Source organism: Cupressus sempervirens, chromosome 5 (genome assembly GCF_028749045.1).
Source record: "Cupressus sempervirens isolate cs-2001-9-10 chromosome 5, ASM2874904v1, whole genome shotgun sequence".
In the NCBI taxonomy this organism is placed as follows: domain Eukaryota; kingdom Viridiplantae; phylum Streptophyta; class Pinopsida; order Cupressales; family Cupressaceae; genus Cupressus; species Cupressus sempervirens.
The window spans coordinates 675,199,571-675,211,991 of NC_143122.1; the positions used below are offsets into that span (position 1 = coordinate 675,199,571).

The 12,421-nt window shown below is 31.5% G+C and overlaps 1 pseudogene across 1 annotated transcript; it reads right to left on the minus strand.

The window, feature by feature from the left end:
- Positions 1-8,639: 8,639 nt before the first annotated feature.
- On the minus strand, positions 8,640-12,187 carry LOC149557749 (1-aminocyclopropane-1-carboxylate synthase 7-like; annotated as a pseudogene). The gene is made up of 4 exons (XR_016352409.1): positions 11,777-12,187; positions 11,129-11,282; positions 10,421-10,581; positions 8,640-9,982 (listed from the first exon to the last, which is right to left on the minus strand). The product of XR_016352409.1 is annotated as a 1-aminocyclopropane-1-carboxylate synthase 7-like (transcript).
- Positions 12,188-12,421: the final 234 nt, after the last annotated feature.

Genomic DNA, 12,421 nt, shown 5'->3' on the forward strand with positions numbered 1-12,421 from the left:
AATGACAATTTGTTTGAGTAGGTAAAATATTTTTATGTTTTGAATCCAAAAATTAAGCAATAATTTTAAGACCGAGACTTATTCCCTCTTACTGACTAGTGCCTAGTTTCTGCAGGGTTGTTAGAAAGCTGAAATTGCAAATTTTGCATATAAAAGTACCTTAACTTGTTAAAACGTAAGTAAACACTCTGTAACTTGTCCAGCCTAACCAACTCAGAGGGAATGTCTTCAGTCAAGCCATTGTAAGAAAATGCAATATAGTACAACTCAGAACAATTATTGAAAGAAGGGATATTACCACTGACCGAATTGCCTTCAAAGTAGAGATATGCCAGATTTTTTATTGAACCCAAATCAAGGGGAATTGAACCTATGAGATTGTTGTAGCCAATGCTCAATTGAAGGAAAGAGGTGCAATTGCTCAGAGAAATTGGATGCTTTCACTTAGACAGTTGTTCTCCAAGAAGAGACTGTCCAACATATCTAGGCGCCCAAACCCTGCTGGTATTGTACCCTTCAAATTTTTTTCCCCAAATGAAATCACTTGAAGATGTGAGCAATTGGCTAGAGACATTGGAATGCTTCCAGTCAGATGGTTAAAGGACAAAATCAGACGCTCTAACTTGCTCAAACTACCATATTCTGCAGGTATGCTCCCAGTCAAGTTGTTCACAGAAATTCTGATCCCCCGAAGGTGCGAGCAATTGGAGAGAGATATAGGGATGAACCCTTCCAGTCCATTATGACTAAGGTTTACAATGCTTCAGGCTTTCAATTGGCCAAGCTCAATTGGAATATTTTCGATGAAAAATTTATTGGTGAGATTCAAAATCTTCAGTGATGAGATGGCTGCTATGGCAGGAAAAATAGTACCTTCCAATTTCATGTGAGGAAGAATTATGCCCACAACTTTTATGGAACCCTTTCTGCACAGAAGACCATTCCAGGAGCATATGTTTGCTGCATTAGAAGAAACCCAACTGGAGAGTGATTTCATGGGGTCAGCCGTAATGCCCTTTTTGAAAGCAAGTAGATTCTTCAGATCCCTCTTATCCAAACCATCATTCTCTGGCAGGATGTGGCCTTTCACTACTGAAAACGTTCCATCCACTCTATGGAAGACATGAGAAAAGAAAAGGAGTTGTTTTCATTTTGTCTTGCATTGATAGGGGTCATAGTGAATATCATAGCTGACTTCTAAGTCAGCTAATTTTGATGACAAAACAATCCAAAAATTACATAGAGAAGATGTTATTCCTACTCTTCTACTTCAAAGGACATGCAATGACAAGCAAATAGAAAAAAGGAAATTTTACGAGAGAAGTCTCCTAATAAAAAGGGCGAAAGTTTTAACAACTATGTTAAACAAACACACTCTGCTAGGCTACAGATAAGAAGGAAATTGCATGGCTCTACTAGGTTTCTAGAGAAATTGCAAGCTCCATCATCTATATTTGAAACTTTTAGTGTTGTACTACAGACTAGAAAACAAGACTTGTTTTACAATTTACTTATTTGTACTCCATATTTCTTATAAGAAATGGTATGAAAAATAGTGCCATTTGGTTAGAAATAGTCCCTTCTAGGTCTATGCATGGCTTGTGGCTCTTGCAATTTCATAACTTCATGATTGCTAATATTGACCAATCTGTTGCTTCTTATCACATTTTCTTGTGCACTTCCTTATGCTTACATTTACTTTTCTTTTTCACACTTTCTTTTCTCAACCAACTTTTTCTTCTCTTTCAATGTTAGCACCATCACTGAATTGGTGTTCCTTAATGCTACTCGAATTCTTTCCATGTGCCTACCTTTTGCAGGTGAGTAACTTGTAGCCGTTAAGAAACCTTGAATTTTAAGATTTGCAATGTAATGCTTGGAATCTGTGAAAAAGGGTAGGTGAATAGACTTGAACCCTTAACATACTAATTTTAAACATGGTATCTTACTATCAAAACTATATTATATGAGTAAGATTTATCTTGCATCACTTTAACCCAATGTTTCTCCTCAAGAGTTGAATTTATAGCCACCAGTTCCACTATATACATCACCTCCTAATCAAGTTGAGTCTGCATTGAAATGTGTGTACACTGCAATAAAAAATAGACTTAGGGAAAAGGAATTGGAGCTTCTAATTACAATTTTTCCTGATAACAACAGTCCTTTATATGGTATATGTCATCAACTATGTATTCTTTTACTATTGGTCCAAGTAGGTAGTCATGATATATGGGGTGAAGACATGGAAAGTTGAGTTTTGATTTCTGTCCTTATGCTTTCTCGAGGAGAACTGAAAAGGATATGTAAGACCGACCCCACCATAATTTCTCAATGTTGTTGTTCCAAACATGTAAAGAAGAAGAGAAAATAGCACATGGAAAATGTATCTCTCAAGATTAATGTTAAGGTGAACAGTGTGATATGTTGTAAAATTTGATGGATGTTTGTTTGAACTGCAGATATGCAGAATAAATTCTATGTTTTATATATTGCATGAACTCATTCCCATGGAAGTTATAATTTTTTCATAATCAATTTTATATGGTGGGATTGGTTATAGGTGGGTGCAAGGAACATTGTTCTTGCAGATGCTCTATAGAGAAGGACATCTCTTGTCACTGATGTTCCAACTATAATATTTTGAGTAGATGTAGCTTGCCCTCGCCTTGGAGATGACACGAGTCCTTCCATAGCAGCTGTAAAAAAATAATGCTACCCTCTTTAATTTAGTTCATGGATGTTTTGTATCTTTTAATTTTCTTTCACTTAATTTATTTTAAGTGTTACAATTGGCATGTATGCTTCTTCCCATAAAGATGAAAAAAGGGGAGATATCAATGGATTTCCTCATGATTTCTAATGATTCACATTAAGTACAATCTTCATTTAATCTTTGTCACATCTTATTTAAATTTGATGTGCTAGATGTCAAACCAGGTCATGACTTCCCAAGATTGGCCAAAAGTCACAAATTATATGGATCTCACTTTTGCTCAATCACATCATCAAGAGATGATTGAAGACCTTTATGAGGGTGTCCAAGATTCTAAAGGAAGAGTTGTTGCTAGTGGCATGATAAGGTATACTTAAAATATACTTCAAATCTTGAACTAATCTAACTAGATTTTTTGTAGTGACTAACTAGATTTTTTGTAGTGAGTATCAGAAGTATAGATCTAGGACTTGGTATGGTATCTTTCTACTTCTAATTTTTTAAGTATTAGGGTTTCTTTTAAAAGACTCTTTTTACATCTCCGTGAAAGGGTTTGTGAAAAATTATTATTATTATTATTTTTTAAAAGAGGGGTAAATGCTTTGACCTGGAGCTATGAACCTGTGAGGCCACAAACGGGGGACCTCATCCCTATTAGATTTGAACCTTGATGGCAAGGATAACAACTCAACAACTTAACCATCACAACATGCCACTATTGGCGTTTGTGAAAAAATATTATGATGAATAGCTTACATGCAATTTATGCAATGCAAGTGTTTGAATTGCTTAGTGAAGGCAAGCTTTTGGATCTTGTGGATCCAAAATTTGGAGATAATTATTGTGTAGAAGGTTGTAAGAATTATTCAAGTGGCCCTCTATACACTCAACGAATGAGTTCTTCCCGACCATCAATGAGCCTGACAGTTTAAATGATATCAAGGGAGGCTTCCATTGAGGATTTATGTAGAATGAGCATTGAAGATTCTGTAGCTGGAGTTCCACTACTCTTATCAAGGACAAAAACCATTTAGACCACTCACCCTTACTTAAACTCTTATGGTTCTTCAATCACTTGTCAAAAATGTGGTAGGCTCTATGGTCCTTTAATCACTTGTCAACTATTTTTTCTCATTAGAGAAAAGAATATGCTTCTATTAGCTCTTTGTTGTGTGTACATAAACATGCAACTACTAGTGTTTAATGATGTGTTCCTTTTGTGGATTAGCTCCCACATTATTTTGTAAGACAACATTGATAATAAATGAAAAATAAATATAATTTTTTTATTCGAGTTAGTTTTTTACTATTTTGTTTAGTGCTTTGCAAGAATTAAACATTGGAAATAATTATAGTAAATATTAAATGTTAAAAATTATATATAATTAAATTGTTTATTTTTTATTACATTCATTCATAAAGGTGATATTAAAAAAAATGTCATCTCTCTAACTAATCTTTCTAGGTAAAGACACAAGTGAAATTGTCTCTACAAGACAATAAATAGCCTGGTTTTATATTGTCTTTAAGAGATTGATTAAAGATGATAAGTAAAGGTTTTATATCATCTTTAAGAGAATAATAAAAGACAATAAGTTAAGGTTTTATATCGTCTTTAAGAGACAATAATTAACGACAATAATTAAAGACATTGAATTAAAGACAATATTTATGACAATAAACAACTTTTATTTCATCTCAAATAAAGACAATTGACTCAACAATTGTCTCTATAATCATGTTTAACCCCACCTCTATGTAGTAGTGAAAAGACATCTCATAATGTAATGAAAGGAGATAGAAGAGGATCGATAAGAGGGGAAAAGACAATAGGTTTGAAGTAGAGAGTAAATTGAGAAGAAACTCTCATGGCTCTCTGGTGGGAGCCAGGCAGCCAAAGAGCCATACATTTGTAATCTGTCATTAGTATATAATGGAAGTGTGTTTTAGTTTCAATAATGTTTCAGTCTTCTCTTTATCGATCTTTTTTATTACTTCCAAGCATTATGAGATGTCTTTTAAAGACTATCTTAATGGTTTACAAACCATTTAACTACCCCAAGATCATTCATTCGATTCTCACTTGGTTACAAAATAGTGTAAAATCCTTTTGTTTGAGGATTCTTTATAAGATACATTACCTATTAAACTTGCACATCAACTTAGATAATAATGATAAGATATTAATTCTTCCAGGGTCCTTCACCCATGTTGCATTTCATGCTTACATTCGTGCATAATATTAAACCATAATGATGGTAAAATAATTCTTTCATAAGCGCCACTGCACCAGAGGCTCATACCCTTTTGGAAGGAAAGTGCTATTTCAAATTGAATTCATTTAGTAGCTTACTTTGGGCTACCTCAAAAGCCTTTTTAGAGACGATTGTAAAATATCTGTAAACTCAAAAATCTAGGCAGGAAAGTCTATTTATGTAGCTTACCAAATGTAATTGATTTGAAAGACTAAATTATCTTGCAATCTCAAGAGATGCAAGTATATCAAATGCCATATGAGGTAATTATTATAGGCTCTCTGCAAAACCACTAAGTCCGATGCAAGTAAAATCAGTATGTACATATTAATCACCCTTCTTGTGTCGGACTAATTCTCTATCATCAAAATCTTTAGGCCTCAAAATCTTTTTGATCTCCATGGATATCGGTTGGTAACAGGTGCAGTTGTACATCTGGTAGATTATTCTTATAAAACATTATTTAAAATTAACAAAATTAGAATTGTCATAACTTAAATGCCAAAAAGATGTCCACAACAGAACCGGTTAATCTTCTCCATTTATTCCCTTACTCGCCAAATTCAATCAATCTGACCACATCCCTCTAGTATATCCATGGAAAGGAGCCACATGAATCAATACTGAATAATAGTTGAATCGTGGGTGTTCACCGTCCTGTTGAAAAGAAACTATGGAAGCATGCATTCTTTCAGCACGTACTGAGCATAATCAAATGGTCTAGGAACAAATAATTAGATGTTTCTTGCCAACACCTTTGGGCCTATTGACATGAAATCAGGCACCTTAATATCCCCAACCTATCCAAAATATTAATAAGTATACTGAAAATGAGGTCTGAACAACTCAAAATTGAAAGGTAAGCCATCCTATTCTGTAAAAGGATCATGTTTTTCTCATAATTTCTCCCTATAGATAGCTAGTTTCCACCCTTTTTATGTAGTGTCAAGCCTAACATATTCCTCCCCCAATTCCTCAAATGAAAGAGGGAAATAATATGTTTGGTATAGGTTAAACACTTTTTCTGGGGCATTTGGTGCTATATAAACAAAAAAAGAAAAACTATCATTTTAACTTTCCTCGATTATATGAATAAATCACAGGGCATATGTCATTTCATTCCTTCTCAATGAGACAACATATCATTTGTTCCTTTGACAATGGTAAGTTAATCTGGCGCCAGTTGATCATTGTGACCTCTCTAGATGACCCATTGCATCTTATCTTGGCGGTTTAATTCGTTTTCATGAGCATTTGGCAGACATACCATTTCTTCTTCCGATAGTATGTTCAAGTTATATTGATCATCCAGTCATTATTACTCAGCTCCATATTGTTGTAAAGTTTACTTGTTATCAATATTGGTACTACCAATTGCTCAATTTTCAATATGTTGTCACTGTATTGATGCGAGTCTCATTGATTGTTCATTAGGGTAATGTTCAAATGGCTGATTGTTCATTTAGAGTCTGTTTGGGGAATAAGAATATGGGAATAGGAATAAGTATTGTGAAAATGTTATTCTAGACTAGAAAATAAGACTACGTAACCCTATTCTTGTTTGGTTCAATAGGAATTTGATGGAGAATTCGTGGACTCAAAAATTTATATTTTTAAAAATAAATAAATCTGGAATGAGAATACATATGCCAATTCCACCTATTTAGAATATTTATTCCTATTCACAATTGCAAATGCTCATTTTTTGGCCAAATTTGGAATATTTATTCCTATTCACAATTGCAATTTGGTATACCCAAACAGAGAATTGCACATTAAAGAGTTCCATGCATATAACTGATTTTAGATAACAACTCCTATGTTTAGAGAAAATATTTGTTATTGTATTTTTACTCAAACTAATTAGTTTCCACCAATCACAAACTATTATTTTCTCTAAATGACATATTTCTATAGTTTTTATATTTATTTATATAATTTATATATTATAAAAAATATTTATGTCAAACATGATTGGTTGAATTTATTTAGTGTTATAGGACCCTTTTTGTGGATCTATTTGCATATAACATTTGTAAGGCAAGATTTCCCAAATGAACATTACAAAACAAATATTAATAGTAGTTTTTTATGGTATGTAACTTCTAGATTTAAATGTTAAAACTAAATACATCTTCTTTAACTTTAATAATAAAATATTTACTTTACATCAAATGTATTTAATTCATAAAAACTAAATAAAGTTCAAATCTAAATATTCAGTCGTTTAAATACAATAATTTTATTTTCTAATCATTATATATTCTACAATTCTATTTATACATTGTATTTTAAAGGAATTCTATTATCAACTATTAAATCAAATTAATTAAATCATTATTATTTCTATTAAATTTAATTATTATTATAAATTTAATAATAATTATTAGATCAAACAAAATAGCAATTATATTCTGAATATGAAAGCCAAATTTTCTACATTTTAGTATACTTATTATTATATTTTTAATGAGTAGTTTTTAGTTTAAATAAAATATTAATATTTTAAGATATATTTAAGTTAGTTATAATAGTAGAATTACATTTATATGATTAATTGGATATTGATTTTAAATTAAAAAATCATATTTAAAAATCATATTTTTAAAATATTTAGATATTTAAAATAGAATGATGAATTTTATCTTTCTAAATTAAAAAATTAGACTTTTAACTTTACTAATCTAGTTAATTAAACTTATAATATGACTTAGTACTTTAATTTATTCTACTCTACTTTCTACTTCATTAAATATTAGCATTATTATTCTACTTAATTAAACTATAACTTGATACATGGCTTAGGCTTTGAAAATTTATAAATCATAAGATCTTACATTTGATATATCTTGTCAACATAGATAAAAGAGAATGCACATGTAGCTCAAATTAAAAAGCAGAACATTTGTAGAAAACAGATTTGCCATTTTTTTTCATGAATATCATTATATTAATTGTAAAACAAAAGACTACAAATTAAAGACCATTTTATCAAATACCAATTTAAATGACAGAATAAATTTTACAATATTAAATCATATAATTCATGAACACTCCAATGACTTTCTGACCATATTTTAATTAGTTAAAATCTAAAACAAATAATGTCAAATATCCTTTCCGACCATGTATTAATTAATTAAAATCTAAAACAAATCATGTCAACTATCCAAATAGGCATTGCCTTACCTGTTCCGTTAAGAAATCCATTAAAAGAAGTCAAACAATATTAACGTGGAATGCACTATGGCATACATCAACATTTTCACCGAGATTGTTAATAATCTAAATGGAATTTGACAAGATAATTGCGTGACATGGGATTGAATAAGTAGCAGTGAAACCTCGTTGCTTTTTCATTTGAAGTTTTGCGTGTGACTTGCGTGTGACTTGATGGATTCAAACATTAAACTTATTCTATAAGCAAGATTTCATATTCTTTAGAGATAAAGTAATATTTCATCAATTCAAAAGTTTTTTTGGTTTGGTTTGGCTTGTTTTTGTTTTTGTTTTTGACAATTTGCTATTTTGAATCAATAGGACGCTAGTTAAAAGAGAGATTTTTTAGTCAGTTATGATGTATGCTGTTTTTATTCAGTTATGTTAGATGCTATCAAAAAGTATAGTAGATGATATTATTGGAAAAATAGAACAGAAGATTTTAAATAGAGAGAAGGAACTTCTAGCTTTCTTTTTCATTGAATAATAGATGTCAATTTATACAATAGCTTGACTCAACAACATTCATAAATGACTATTAATTAGATTGACAACAAACTACTTCAAAATTGACAATGTACATAAACTTGACACTAACTGAAACTTATGGACACCTAACTCAACACATCTACAATAAGAACTTGATTCAAACTAAAACTCTTTACTCAATCCTAAACTAAACTTGTGTTGTCAGCAACTCAACAAGCTTGCCACATGTGCCACAATTATTATTGACTACGTTGGAACATTAACTCCAACAGATATATCTATATATATATATAGAATCTCAGAAATTGTCAGAGAAGAAGAGACTGAAGAGACCCAAGCTTAGAATAATGGGTGGCTTTGTATTTTGTGGAAGAATAGGCTTAGGAGGAACATTTAATTGCAACATTGGAATCCCCTTTATTTAGACAATAGAATTAACAAAGATTAATGTGTAGATTTAATGTATTTCTCGGCAAATTTTTGAAGTCTCTCCAATGCAACTTCCATGGTTGAAGTATTCATTTCAGCAAAGCAGACTCTAAACCAGCCAGGCTCCATGCACTTGAAACAAGACCCAGGAGAAATATTCAGTTTTGCCTCGTACAAAATACGCTTCCATAATTCTGTCTCCCCCTCTCTGTCATTTGATGGAAGTAGAGGACTCATGTCTACCCAACAGAAAAGCCCTGCATTCCCTTCTAAGATTTTCATGCCACCTCGCCTTAACCTTGAAACAATCAATCCATGCCTTTCTTGTAACCTCTTCTTATTCTCAGCCATGTAATAACTAACGAATTCTTGATCAGAAAGCATAGTGGACAATAAATGCTGAGTCTGAGTTGAAATCATGGTGAAACTGGACATTCTTCTAGCTGTTGTGACAATTGTGTCATTATAGGAATAAATTGCCCCAGCTCTGAAGCCTGGAAGATCCATTTCCTTTGATAAACTGTACACAATGTGCACATGATCTGGGCTGTAATTTTCCTCTGCAACAATATCTGCAATGCTATGAAACTCTGGATAGTTGAAGACAGAGCCTGCATAATTCTCATCACAAACAAGATGTATTTTCTTTTTATCTGCAAAAGCCAGCAGCATCTTCAATGTCTCAGCACTTGATGTTGTGCCCAATGGGTTGCATGGATTTGTTATCAGCATTCCTTTCACCTTCTTATTAAGATCTTCAGCTCTCTTGAAAGCTGATTCCACTTCAGATTTGGTTATTTGAAAGTTGTTTGAGCTGTGACAATGAATTGGCTCAATCTCTACTTCTGCTCGCCAACTCAGATTTCTATCAAAACTACAGTAAAAAGGCAACTTTAGATAAGAAATGTTTGCAATATTCTAATTGTTATAACTAATATAAGGTTGAAACACATCAACATTTCTGTAATTCATTTAAAATGTATGATTTGATTTCTAGATTGACTGTCTAAATTTCTTTAGAGTTAACGTTTGGCATCACACTTTCTGATCTATCTTTAAATGAAAGAATGCTACAGAAAAGAAAAATAAAATAAAACAAATAATTGAAAAGAGAACTAAACCAAACATACATAAGAAATACTCCAAATCTAATAAAAATAAATAAAACAAATATACCTACCAAAATAAATAAACTAGTGAATTAAAACCCTATATATAGAAAACTAATGTATATAAAACTAATTTATATAAATATATACCTACCAAAACTTTTATATATATAAAACTCATCATTTCTGTGAGGGAAACTTACGTAGGGTCATAAGGAGAGGGAACTAGAAAGACATCTCCTGGATCAGCAAGGCAGAACATTAACACCTCGTTGGCTGCACTTGCCCCAGCTGTATTTACTATTCTTTCATGATCGAATTTCACTCTATTTCCTCTCAATGCCTCCATGATATATGTCACACCCTGTAATCATAATTAATAAGAACTCAATAAATAAAAATTTGCTGAAGTAAAGTTTGGTTTTTCAAATAAAAAGAATTATTCGTCTTCATTTCCAATCTTTGGTGTCACACAAAATGTTCGTCTGCAAAATATAGTTCATCAAAATAATAAATTTTTACATATGTTTTTATTATGAGGATGATTCTACGTGTCTACTGGCCTCCTAACACTGTTTCAATCTACCATTATTTACATTCTAATCAAATCCATTAAAACTTCTATTTAATAATGATGCTGGTGAAAAAGCGGACGATGGTTTTAGTTAATTTTTAAGTTTTTATTTAAATAAAGAATGTGCTAAAATATGTATATATATTTAGAATTTAATTTTATTCTTTAGTAAATAAAACTTATATAATTTATTTTTCTTCTGGCGTAAATTCTTTGTAATTCGTCTCTTTATAATCTTTTTAGATGTGCTGCAATAAAAAGTTATATCTTCATAATTTTATTGTAAAATTCTACAACTTCAAACTAAGAGCAATATAGGATATAGGATGATTGTTACCTTTCTGTAATCTAATAATCCATGATAGTCTCCATTGATGGCCAAGTCCTTGAATGAATCCAAATTGTGCTCAGAAGTAATTGTCACCTCTGAGTATTTTTTCAACCACTGTAATCTAATAATCCATGATAGTCTCCATCAGATCAAATGAGAGCTGCAAATTTGGGCATTGAAATTCAGACAATTATTCCAAATACGTCGTTTATTTTCTTCTTTTTTAGCATAATTTTGTCTTCCTGATCAGCTACAAATAAGTAATATCTTAAACCATCAAGAAAAGTTCAAACTCACTTTATATTCTGTCAAATTTAACTTTCTAAGCTAATGTTGAAATATTCTCCGACTGTATACAAAAGCCCAAATGTGGATCTAGATGATGAATCCTAAAATACTATTCAAATATATTTATTCTTATCTTAGCCATGAATCATAGAATATGAATTTAAACATCTATGTTTTATCTTTATAATAAATGGAGCCCAAAAATTATTATACATTAAAAAAATTCCACTACGAATCTATAAAATTTAACATCCTTCGAAGGAGAACACATTTGAGTTTCCACCCTCAAAAAAATGAAAAAATTAAATTAAATGAATTTTTTTTTTCAAAAACATGTTTTGGGACTGTTTTGCAGTTTTACAATACCGTATTCTCAGCTAGGCCCATCTGGATAACCCCATGAGGATTGAGCTTTTCATCATATGGATTCTTTCGATACTCCTCCCACCCAGCAAAGTAAGGAGAATCCTCCTCGTGTAGACTACCACTTGCCATCTTAGACAGACTTGTTTCACTCTCAACATCATTGAAACTTGCACTCAGGCAGTTCATGTTTTCTTCGCATAAGATTGTTCTCATTTTAACCCAAAAACAATTGAAACCCACAACCACAAACTCTAGTGAAGTATATCTCTCACACAAACGAAAACTCAAATCCGAGTGATATAAAATTTGTCGCACAATATCCCTTATATACTTGATTTCATTACAGAAAGTCAAAAGTGTGTGGGTGTAATGTAGCTTTCCCTGAACTTGCCTTTATCTGCAAGAAAACTCAAACAAATACTTTGGTTTGCCTTTATCTGCAAGAAAACTCAAATCCGAGTGATATAAAATTTGATTACAGTAAGTCAAAAGTGTGTGGGTGCAATGTAGCTTTCCCTGACCAAACAAAAAAATTTGAACGTGAGAATGTATTATAATTTTATGTACAGACAATTGAGCTGCAGGCAAATACGGTCTTAAATAATCACAAAAGACATATAACATTTAATTATTGATCATTTATTT